This window comes from Hyperolius riggenbachi, chromosome 9 (assembly GCF_040937935.1).
Source record: "Hyperolius riggenbachi isolate aHypRig1 chromosome 9, aHypRig1.pri, whole genome shotgun sequence".
Taxonomy (NCBI): domain Eukaryota; kingdom Metazoa; phylum Chordata; class Amphibia; order Anura; family Hyperoliidae; genus Hyperolius; species Hyperolius riggenbachi.
In genome coordinates this window covers 307581-319748 of record NC_090654.1, presented here as the reverse complement: position 1 = coordinate 319748, position 12168 = coordinate 307581, and the positions used below count along the sequence as shown (strand labels likewise).

At 50.4% G+C, this 12168-nt stretch overlaps 1 protein-coding gene across 2 annotated transcripts in view; it reads left to right on the top strand.

The window, feature by feature from the left end:
* The window catches only part of DDR2 (discoidin domain receptor tyrosine kinase 2), a 549319-nt gene that overhangs the window by 442818 nt on the left and 94333 nt on the right, over positions 1-12168 (top strand). The gene's annotated exons all lie outside the window — the stretch shown is intronic.

Here is a 12168-nt window from a genome sequence, read left to right as displayed (position 1 = left end):
CACCACTCTGAGGGAAAAGCGCACAAAGTTTTGCAAGCGCAAAGTCCGGAGCGCGCGAAATGTTGCATAGGGTTTAATGGCGTTGCGCACGTAAACTTTGCGCGTGTAACAGTTTACGCGCGCAAGTTTATTTTATCACACCTAAACTGAGTTTAGGCGTGATAATGGGCTTTTCACCAGCGTGCTAACAGTTAGCACGGCTTTGTGAATCAAGCCCTATGGGTCTAGTATAAAAAAAAAGTTTATATAGAAAAACCCCATATGTGAAGTGTTTCACAGGACAACCTGCTTTTTTTCCTGTCTTTTCTCCCCACCTGCCTTTACAGTGCTTACCTTGGAGATGATCTACCTTTGTAAGTGTTGCTCTATTTCAGCAATTTGACCATTAATCAACACCAGTACATACTACACCATATTGAACTCTTTGTTTCTTCACCTTTTTTGTTTTTACAAGCATAACCAGAATACAAGGTATAATGACTTGTACCTGTTGGTTGAATAATCATTTGCCAAAGTTTCAGCTCTGCCCACCATGATTCTGCTTCCTTTAAAGCAATGAAGAACATCCCAGATTGGATGAAGAGGAAGACCTTAGATTGAATGAATAGGAAGACCCTACATTGAATGAAGAGGAGGACATTAGATTGGATGAAGAGGAAGACCGTAGACTGAATGAATAGGAAGACCCTACATTGAATGAAGAGGAGGACATTAGATTGGATGAAGAGGAAGACCGTAGACTGAATGAAGAGGAAGACCCTACATTGAATGAAGAGGAGGACATTAGATTGAAAGAATAGGAAGATCCTAGATTGGACGAGGAAGATCTGTAAGCTTGGTTGATTAAACATTAGCCAAAATTTCAGCTCTGCCCACAATGATTCTGCTTCCTTTAAAGCAATGAGGAACACCCTAGATTGAATGAGGAGGAAGGCCCTAGATTGAATAAGAGGAAGACCCTACATTAATTGAAGAGGAAGACCCTACATTGAATGAAGAGGCTAAGCCTAGTTTGAATGAAGAGAAAGACCCTAGATTAAATGAAGAGGAAGACCTTATATTGAATGAAGAGGAACACTCTAGAATGAATGAAGAAGGAGGGAAGTTGAGGTGCCAGGCAGGTGGAAAGAAGGCAAGGGCTGCTTAAGAGAACAATATACTTGGGGTAGAGGGAGGGGGAAATGTGAATGGTGGCTACATGAGAGATGGCTGATGGTATCAGGTAGGTGGGAGTGAGTAACAGCTAAATAAGTGTACTAGGTTGTTGGCAGAGAGGGAAGGCTTACTCAGAGGCAGGGCAGGTGAGAATAAAGTGAGGACTAACTGGGGGCACTGGAAGGGAGAAGGGAGGGTGAGGACTGACTGGGGTGCTGGATGTGAGTAGTGTTGGGCGAACATCTAGATGTTCGGGTTCGGGCCGAACAGGCCGAACATGGCCGCGATGTTCGGGTGTTCGACCCGAACTCCGAACATAATGGAAGTCAATGGGGACCCGAACTTTTGTGGTTTGTAAAGCCTCCTTACATGCTACATACCCCAAATTTACAGGGTATGTGCACCTTGGGAGTGGGTACAAGAGGAAAAAAAAATTAGCAAAAAGAGCTTATAGTTTTTGAGAAAATCGATTTTAAAGTTTCAAAGGGAAAACTGTCTTTTAAATGCGGGAAATGTCTGTTTTCTTTGCACAGGTAACATGTTTTTTGTCGGCATGCAGTCATAAATGTAATACATATAAGAGGTTCCAGGAAAAGGGACCGGTAACGCTAACCCAGCAGCAGCACACGTGATGGAACAGGAGGAGGCGCAGGAGGAGAAGGCCACGCTTTGTGAGACACAACAACCCCGGCCTTGCATGAGGGCAAGAAGCGTGCGGATAGCATGCTTTGTACCGCCATGCAGTCATAAATGTAATAAAGATAAGAGGTTCCATAAACAGGGACCGGCAACGCTAACCCAGCAGCAGCAGCAGCAGCACACGTGATGGAACAGGAGGAGGCGCAGGAGGAGAAGGCCACGCTTTGTGAGACACAACAACCCAGGCCTTGCATGAGGACAAAAAGCGTGCGGATAGCATGCTTTTTACCGCCATGCATGCAGTCATAAATGTAATAAAGATAAGAGGTTCTATAAACAGGGACCGGCAACGCTAACCCAGCAGCAGCAGCACACGTGATGGAACAGGAGGAGGCGCAGGAGGAGAAGGCCACGCTTTGTGAGACACAACAACCCAGGCCTTGCATGAGGACAAGAAGCGTGCGGATAGCATGCTTTGTACCGCCATGCAGTCATAAATGTAATACAGATGAGAGGTTCAATAAACAGGGACCGGAAACGCTAAACCATCCCAGATGTTCATTGGTCATGTTACTTGGTTGGGGTCCTGGAGTGTTGCGTAGTCGTTTCCAATCCAGGATTGATTCATTTTAATTTGAGTCAGACGGTCTGCATTTTCTGTGGAGAGGCGGATACGCCGATCTGTGACGATGCCTCCAGCAGCACTGAAACAGCGTTCCGACATAACGCTGGCTGCCGGGCAAGCCAGCACCTCTATTGCGTACATTGCCAGTTCGTGCCAGGTGTCTAGCTTCATGCCCGGTTTCAGGTCCAGCGGTGCCAGCCACAAATCTGTCTGTTCCTTTATTCCCCTCCAAATTTCCTCCCCTGTGTTCTGCTTATCCCCAAGGCAGATCAGCTTCAGCAACGCTTGCTGACGCATGCCAACTGCTGTGCTGCACTGCTTCCACGATCCTACTGCTGCTGGTGCTGGGTTAGCGTTTCCGGATGAGGTACAGCTTTGAGATGCGTTGGAGGAGAAGGAGTCAGAGAGGTAGGTGCTGCTGTTGTTATCCAGTGGGAGGGACGGCGGTGCAGCTGTTTGCGGCGTGGGCAACACCCGCGCCGTAGCAGGTGAGGAATCGCTGCCAGGCTCCACAAGGTTCACCCAGTGTGCGGTAAGGGAGATGTATCGACCCTGGCCGAACGCACTCGTCCAGGTGTCAGTGGTGAGGTGAACCTTGCAGGCAACGGCATTCTTCAAGCTTCGGGTTATTTAGCTGACCACGTGCTCATGCAACTCAGGCACTGCAGAGCGCGCAAAGTGGTAGCGGCTGGGAACCACGTAACGTGGGATGGCCACTGACATCATGCCCTTGAAGCTGTTTGTCTCCACCACTCGATATGGCAGCATTTCGCAGGCCAGAACCTTGGCTATGCTGGCTGGCTGTTACTGCCACGGCCCGGGGGTCATTTGCTGGCAATTTCCTCTTGCGCTCAAACATCTCAGAGACAGACAACTCAACCGTAGGGCTGCACACCGAAGGGCTGTTGGTTGTTGTGTTTGATGAACACTGGGAGACCTCAAGAGCACTAGTCCGGAAAGTGACAGTGTCAGCATCGTCTGATGTTTGTGAATGTTGTGAACCACGCAATGGCTGGACTACTGCTGCTGCTGAGGCGGGTCTGGTGGTGAGTCTGGTGAACCCAAGGGAGGCAGTGTTGCTGGTGGTACCCTGTCCTGCCGCGTTTGCCCACAGTGTGGGATGTTTGGATAGAATGTGGCGGCTCATGCTGGTGGTGGAGAGGTTGTTAATACTTTTCCCCCTGCTCAGGCGGGTCTTGCACACCTTGCAAATCGCCATGGTAACATCCTCAGTGCAGTCTTCAAAGAAAGCCCAGACTTTGGAGCACCTGCCTTGCTGGCGATTTCTGTTTGCGCCTCTTTTGCCTCTCACTTGAACCATGCTTGCGGTGCCTGAAATTGCGCGCCGCCTACCTTGTGGCACAAGGCGAACTCGTGCAGCAGTGGGTTCCTCAACAGACTCATCTGTGCTGCTGCTACGACGGCGATGTTCTCGTTCACAAACAAAATCTGGGTCTATGTCCACATTGTCCATACCCTCCTCTTCCATCTCCTCAAACTCGTCATATGTCATTGTGGGGGGCCGCCGCCGTGGAGTAGAGCTCCCCAGAACAACCTCTGCGCAGCTCACTCCAACGTCGTCTGGTTATCTGGCAGTTGTGTGCGTGGTGTCGCTGCCGGTTGTGTCAGCTTTGTGCCCGCTGGCTCCTTGTAACTGGCTGAGGACTCGGACCTCGTGCGTGATGTGCTGGTGCTGCTTAACCCACTGCTGGACGCTTGAGAGGTCATCCAAGTAATTATCTGGTCCTGTTCTTTTGGATCTGTGAGGGTTGTTGTCCTGGACAACATGGGCGGTATTGAGTGGGTTTTCTTGGGTGCTCCCCTGTGGCCTGTACGTGAACCGTCAGGGGAAACACCTCTTCCCTTGCCCCTCCCTCTTTCACAGGATTTCTTCCTCATTTCACTTATCCTTAAAGTACACGCTGACTGGCAGCAGTACAGTGGCAGTACAGAAATGCTATACAGTGGTGGGTGAGCGGTGTACCACTTTTGTCAGCAGCGACACAGAGCACAATGCTATACAGTGGCGGGTGAGCGGTGTACTACTGTTCCCAGCAGACACAGAGTGGAAGTAAACACAATGCTATATAGTGTGGCTGAGCCGTGTACACAGAGTGGCATTAAACACAATGCTATATAGTCTGCTATATAGTCACCCCGAACAGGGTGATGTTCTGCAGAACCCGAACAGTGGCAAACACTGTTCGCCCAACACTACTGGGAGGGAACGCAGATTTTAGTACCTAAACACACGATACAACATGTTTTCCGGGGTCAGACTCTGAGGCACATACAGATGGTCCCGATCATCATCCTCATCATACAACTCTTCTCCTGAGTCTGACCCACCCACCACCTCTGCCACCCCAACATCCCCAGACACAGACCCCTCATCGTCCTCAACATTAACTTGGGATGCTGGCCTGAGCCAGACCTCCTCCTCCACATCAGGCCCCATCATCTCCTCAATGGCAGCCCTCATTAATCGCTCTGGCGCCGGACCGATGGACACAACGTTCTCCTCCGGGGAGGGCTGCTGCTGACCACTGGCTGCTGGGGTGGATGTTATAGCTTGCGTGGGGCGTTGGCTGTTGCTGTTGTTGGGAGTGCTGCTCACAGCGGAGGTCTCTGGGGAACTCATGTTGAGCTCATATAGTGGTTGACGGTGAGTGGAGTATTACTGATCCCAGCAATATACACACTGACTGGCAGAGTACGCAATGCTATATAGTGTGGCTGAGCGGTGTACACAGAGTGGCAGTAAACACAATGCCATATAGTCTGGCTGAGCGAGCGGTGTACTACTGTTCCCAGCAGAATCAGAGTGGCAGTAAACAATGGTATATAGTCTGGCTGAGCAGTGTACACAGAGTGTCAGTAAACAATGGTATATAGTCTGGCTGAGCGGTGTACACAGAGTGTCAGTAAACAATGGTATATAGTCTGGCTGAGCGGTGTACACAGAGTGTCAGTAAACAATGGTATATAGTCTGGCTGAGCGGTGTACACAGAGTGTCAGTAAACAATGGTATATAGTCTGGCTGAGCGGTGTACACAGAGTGTCAGTAAACAATGGTATATAGTCTGGCTGAGCGGTGTACACAGAGTGTCAGTAAACAATGCAATATAGTCTGGCTGAGAGGTGTACACAGAGTGTCAGTAAACAATGGTATATAGTCTGGCTGAGCGGTGTACACAGAGTGTCAGTAAACAATGGTATATAGTCTGGCTGAGCGGTGTACACAGAGTGTCAGTAAACAATGGTATATAGTCTGGCTGAGCGGTGTACAGAGAGTGTCAGTAAACAATGCAATATAGTCTGGCTGAGAGGTGTACACAGAGTGTCAGTAAACAATGGTATATAGTCTGGCTGAGCGGTGTACACAGAGTGTCAGTAAACAATGGTATATAGTCTGGCTGAGCGGTGTACACAGAGTGTCAGTAAACAATGGTATATAGTCTGGCTGAGCGGTGTACACAGAGTGTCAGTAAACAATGGTATATAGTCTGGCTGAGCGGTGTACACAGAGTGTCAGTAAACAATGGTATATAGTCTGGCTGAGCGGTGTACACAGAGTGTCAGTAAACAATGGTATATAGTCTGGCTGAGCGGTGTACACAGAGTGTCAGTAAACAACGGTATATAGTCTGGCTGAGCGGTGTACACAGAGTGGCAGTAAACACAATGCTATATATAGCGTGGCTGAGCGAGGTGCACAGTGGCAGTACACACAATGCTATATTAGTCAGGCTAAGCCGTGTACACAGAGTGTCAGAAAACACAATGCTATATATAGCGTGGCTGAGCGAGGTGCACAGTGGCAGTACACACAATGCTATATATAGCGTGGCTGAGCGAGGTGCACAGTGGCAGTACACACAATGCTATATTAGTCAGGCTAAGCCGTGTACACAGAGTGTCAGAAAACACAATGCTATATATATAGCGTGGCTGAGCGAGGTGCACAGTGGCAGTACACACAATGCTATATATAGCGTGGCTGAGCGAGGTGCACAGTGGCAGTACACACAATGCTATATATAGCGTGGCTGAGCGAGGTGCACAGTGGCAGTACACACAATGCTATATATAGCGTGGCTGAGCGAGGTGCACAGTGGCAGTACACACAATGCTATATTAGTCAGGCTAAGCCGTGTACACAGAGTGTCAGAAAACACAATGCTATATATATAGCGTGGCTGAGCGAGGTACACAGTGGCAGTAAACAATGCTATATATAGTGTGGCTGAGCGAGCGGTGTACTACTGTCCCCAGCAGCGACACACAATGACTGGGGGGGACCCTGGCTAGCGTGGCTGGAGAGCGAACTACCCTGCCTGCCTACCCAAAGCTAAACCCACAGACAAATGGCGGAGATATGACATGGTTCGGGTATTTATTTACCCGAACCACGTGACCGTTCGGCCAATCAGAGCGCGTTCGGGCCCGAACCACGTGACCCGTTCGGCCAATCACAGCGCTAGCCGAACGTTCGGGGAACGTTCGGCCATGCGCTCTTAGTTCGGCCATGTGGCCGAACGGTTTGGCCGAGCACCGTCAGGTGTTCGGCCGAACTCGAACATCACCCGAACAGGGTGATGTTCTGCAGAACCCGAACAGTGGCGAACACTGTTCGCCCAACACTAGATGTGAGGAAGGAGAGCAAGGACTGACTGGGTCGCTGGGTGGGAGGATAAAGAGTGAAAACTGACTGAGGCACTAGATTGGAGGAAGGAGAGTGAGAAATGAACTGCGTGTTGAGGGTAGTGTTAGGCAGTGTTGCTCATCCAGATTCCGGATATCTGGGTAACCCGGATATACAAACATTCTTCAGCTATCCAACCGGATTCGGATTCCGTATATCTGGGCCGAAATCCACATAGCACTATGCAGATATTTGGTCGCATACCCGGATATCCGCGGATATCCGTCGGATACCCGAATCCAGATACTGTAACCGTGGAGATGACGTCCATGACGTCATTGAGCCAATCAGAGGGCTCCCAGCCTAAGCCCAAGCAACCAGTCACAGATGGGAACCTTGGCCAGTCCCTCCTGTATATAAGGAGGGGGGCCATGATGAAAAATCATCCTTGCTTGTGATTGCACACTGAGAGACACTCCGGTGCTGTTTGGCTAAGCAAGTGCATTATCACACTGTTAAACCCAGCGTTTTTGAGTGGAAACACCTTGACTACACTACTGTTATATTGGGTTGTAGTTAGCTAGCCTGTGTAATTTGTTAGTGTCAGTCAGTCAGTCAGACTGTCTTTGAGCTGGAGCAGCTGCTAGTTAGGTCCTGTGTCTGTGTGTGCTGTGTACAGTCCAGGCCTCCTGCTGCTGGCTGGCCTGCTATTAGCCTTAGCTAGCTAGTAGTTACCGTATAGGTAGGATTACTGTGTTATTGTGTAGTTACTGCAGTGCTATTAGTTGTTAGAGTAGTACTGTGTTAGCAAGTAGCTACTACAGATTATTGCAGTGCTCCTGTGCTGCTGACTGAGCAGTGAGCAGTGTCAGTGTGTCTTGTTCTACTCTGCTGTCTGTCACTCCATGCTGATTCAAAGTCCAAGCCCACTATTAATAAAGTACAAGTACCCCACACATCATCTGTGACATCACATATCTTGTACTATGTCTGGCACTGGCAGCCGGGGGAGGTCAGCAAGGCCAAGAAGATGAGAGGGAGCAACATCACAGCCTCCGTTAGCAGTTCTGTCGCATCAGTCTCCATTCCGCCGCTACCCACTGTCCATCCAGCTGTTAGGGGGAGTCACGTTGCAGAGACGCAGCAGCGTGTAGTGGCCATTTTCAAGCAGGATCAGCGTCGCAAATTGGAGGAGAAAGATTCCGCGCCTGTGATGCAGGTGATGGTGGATGACGAGCAGGCCACCACCAGCCCTAGAAAAGACATTCTGTGCACAATGGGCTTTGCGGAAGAGTCTGAGACGGTGACGTTGATTGTTGTTGACGGGAGTCCGTCCATAATGTGTCAGCAGAAGATGAGTTTGGGGCGGGCTCATCATCATCCCAGCAGTTGTTCAAGGAGGGGGAGTTTGATGTTGATGACGAGATGAAGGACCAGGACTACCATCCACAGGAGGGGATCATGTCAGCTCTGACTCTGAGGAGGACGATGTGTCAGTGGGTCTGGCACGTAGGATCAGCATTACAGGGATTGGCAGGAGCAGCAGTGGGCATGGAATGCGTGACGCACAGCCTGCTGCTTCATCTGCCACTACTACCACCAGCCGCACCATTCAACCCCAGGCCCCAACCACCACAGGAAAAAAAATCAGCAGCAGCATTCCATTCTGGGCGATGTAAGGAAAAATTGCAATCCCCAATATGGCAGTTCTGCCATATTGGGGATTGAAATTTTCCCTTACGTCACCCAGAATGGGATGCTGCTGCTGATTTTCTCCCTGTGGTGGTTGGGGCCTGGGGTTGAGTGGTGCGGCTGGTGGTTCATCTGCCCTCACTGGAAAGCAAGTTTGTGACTTGTAATGTGTGCCATGTGAAGATGAGCAGAGGGTCTAACCCCTCCAACTATGGCACCTCCAGCTTCATAAATCACCTGGCCAATAAGCACACACCTGAGCAATAGGGATGATCGGAAACAGCAAATTCCGTTCCGCCGAAATTCACGGATTCCACCAGCGCTTAATTCCATCGCTATGAAAATCCATTGGATTTTCGTAAAATTCCGTGGATTTCCGGATTCCGACAGAAAAATTTAAGTAATAGCAAATGGTACCTTGTTTATGCTAATAGTAGCCCATAGAACCTATTGACTGTTCCCTTAGTCCTTTTCCTCCTCCCTTCCTCGAGGAGGGTCTTGTCCTCCAGGGAATTGTAGGATTTCAAAAGCCAGCTTACATACATTGGCCAGGAATCGAACCCAGGTCTAGTGCTTGGTAGGCAGCTCTCCTCACCACTATACCACCACCAACACTACATGCTGAAGCCAGCGTAGCATATACCATTATGATATATCCAAGAGAAAAATTAGCTTGCTTAGGGATTTGTAGGATTTTAAAAGCCAACTCACATACATTGGCCAGGAATCGAACCCAGGCCTACCGCTCTGTAGGCTGCTATCCTAACCATTATACCACCAACACAGCACACTACAATGTTACATGCTGAAGCCAGCCTAGCATGTACCATTGTGATATATCCAAGAGAAAAATGAGCTCTCTCTCTCTCTCTCTAGGACTTGATGCTATCGAACTGAAGTTTCGGCTTAAAACCACCAACGGATACCGGCAGAATTTCACAGGCAATTTCGGAATTCCGCCGGATTGAAAAAGCAATTCCGTTCTGACCAAACGGAACGGAATAACCAATTTCCGCCCAAAATTGTGGAAAATACAAATCCGCGGAAAGCGGTGACCATCCCTACTAGAGAAAGAGAGAGAGAGAGAGAGATGAATCTACATGGCTATCTGGGGTTCTCTTCGGACAACTGTTGAACACAAAAGGCAAGGCCATGCCTGGGTGGGCTTGAACCACCAACCTTTCAGTTAACAGCCAAACATGCTAACCAATTGTGCCACAGACACTGTGTACCGCAAAGACTGTGCACGCAGTTGCTGTTGAATGATTTTATGGGGATGTATGTGTGTCTTTTGGAGGCAGGAAATAAGTCTGCTCCAAGAAATTTCAGCATGTAGTGTTGGTGGTATAATGGTTAGGATAGCAGCCTAAAGAGCGGTAGGCCTGGGTTTGATTCCTGGCCAATGTATGTGAGTTGGCTTTTAAAATCCTACAAATCCATAAGCAAGCTCATTTTTCTCTTGGATATATCATAATGGTACATACTAGGCTGGCTTCAGCATGCAGTGTTGGTGGTGGTATAGTGATGAGGAGAGCTGCCTACCAAGCACTAGACCTAGGTTCGATTCCTGGCCAATGTATGTAAGCTGGCTTTTGAAATCCTACAATTCCCTGGAAGACAAGACCCTCCTCCTCCCTCCGGGAGAAGGGAGGAAGGGAAATAAGGAAGTCTGTCGAGCAGAAATTCTTCTTTTTAGGCAAAAATTAGTTTGGTGGGAAAAAAAATTTGCATTCAGTAAAATTCCGTGGAATTTCGTATTTTTCCTGATATAGCAATTCCGTTCCGTCGGAACGGAACGGAATCACCAAATTCCGTCCGGAATCACGGAAATCTTAATTCCGCGGAATCCAGTGACCATCCCTACTGAGCATGAGGAATTCAAGGGGCTGAAGGAAGCTGGCGCTGGCCCTTGCAGTGGTCAGAGCACCATAACCCCCTTTGCCACTCCTGCTGACACTGAGGCCTGTTCAGGCAGCCAGTCCTCCTCAGTGGTCTCCTCTGCTCCCTCCTCGGTTTCCCATGTAAGCCAAAAACGCCACCACCACCAGACCCTGCTGAGTGAGTTGTTCATGGTCAGGGCTTAGCCTCCCAGCAGCCGACGTAGACACCAGCTGAACAGCTTGCCTACACAGGCCATGTCCTCCCAGCTCCTCCCATACTCGTTTGTGCAGGAGGGGAGCCCGAAGCGTGTGCTCCTGCAGTGCGCAGCACCGGATTGGCCAATCCCCAACTGGCACTACTTCGCATGCATGGCCATTCCAGCACTGCACCAGTTTGTGAAGGCCAATGTGGAACGTGAGCTTGACCATGTGGTAGGTGCATGCGTCCATGTGACCATGGACTCATGGTCAAGCTGGTTCGGGACAGGCCAGTACCTCTCTTTCACTGCGCACTGGGTCAATTTGGTGGAAGGGGGTGAGGAGGGGACAGCAGCATCATCACCCCAGTGGGTGGTGCCACCCTGCAGCAGGGTCAGGGGAAGTGCAGCAGGTTCCAGCTCTTATCCGGTTCCATCCTCCGGCAAACCCGCCACAAAACACCCCCACTTCAGCAGCAGCATGAAGGCCCACCAGTGCCAAGTGCTGCTGGAGATGGTCAGCCTGGGGAAGAACCGACTGACAGCAGACCACGTTCTGGCCAAACTCCGAGACCAGGAGAGGAGTTGGCTGACCCCCAGAGGCCTGAAAGTTGGAGAGGTGGTGGCCAACAATGGGGCCAACCTGGTTGCCGCCATCCACCGGGGAAACCTGTCTGGCCCACGTCCTGAACCTGGTGGTGCAGAAATTCCTGCACACCTACCAGAGGATGGACATTCTTTTGGGAGCGGCAAGGCGAACCGTGGGTCATTTTCGCCACTCGGGTGGTGCCACAGTGTCCCTAGAAGCAGTGCAGCTGGAGCTGAACCTTCCACCGCACCGGATCATCATAGACGTTCCAACATGCTGGAATTCCACCCTGGCAATGTTGGAACGTCTGGTTGAACAAAAGCGGGCTGTCAACCACTACCTGGCCAAGGCCACCATGGAGGCCAACTTGTCCAGGACCAGCACCACCCACCTCCCGGACATCATCCGCCCTGCTGAGCAGGGAAACATGCATCTGGTGTGCTTGGTGCTGGCACCCTTCCTGGAGGCCACCAACATGGTCAGCCGGGACCGTGCGTTGCTGTGTGAGTGGGTGCCCATGGTGTGCATGCTGGACAAGGCCCTCGATGCTCTGCTGAAAGTGGGAGAGGCAGCATTGATCCAGCAGGAGCAGCAGCCACCTGCACAGTCCACCTTTGTGCGGCAGGAGGAGGAGGTTGAGGAGGACTTGCTGTTTGAGGAGTTGGAGGTCCCTGACCATGAAGAGGAGGGGCACAGCGGAGTGCAGCTGCAGTGGTGCGGGGGTGGAGAGAGCAGGAGGAGTATC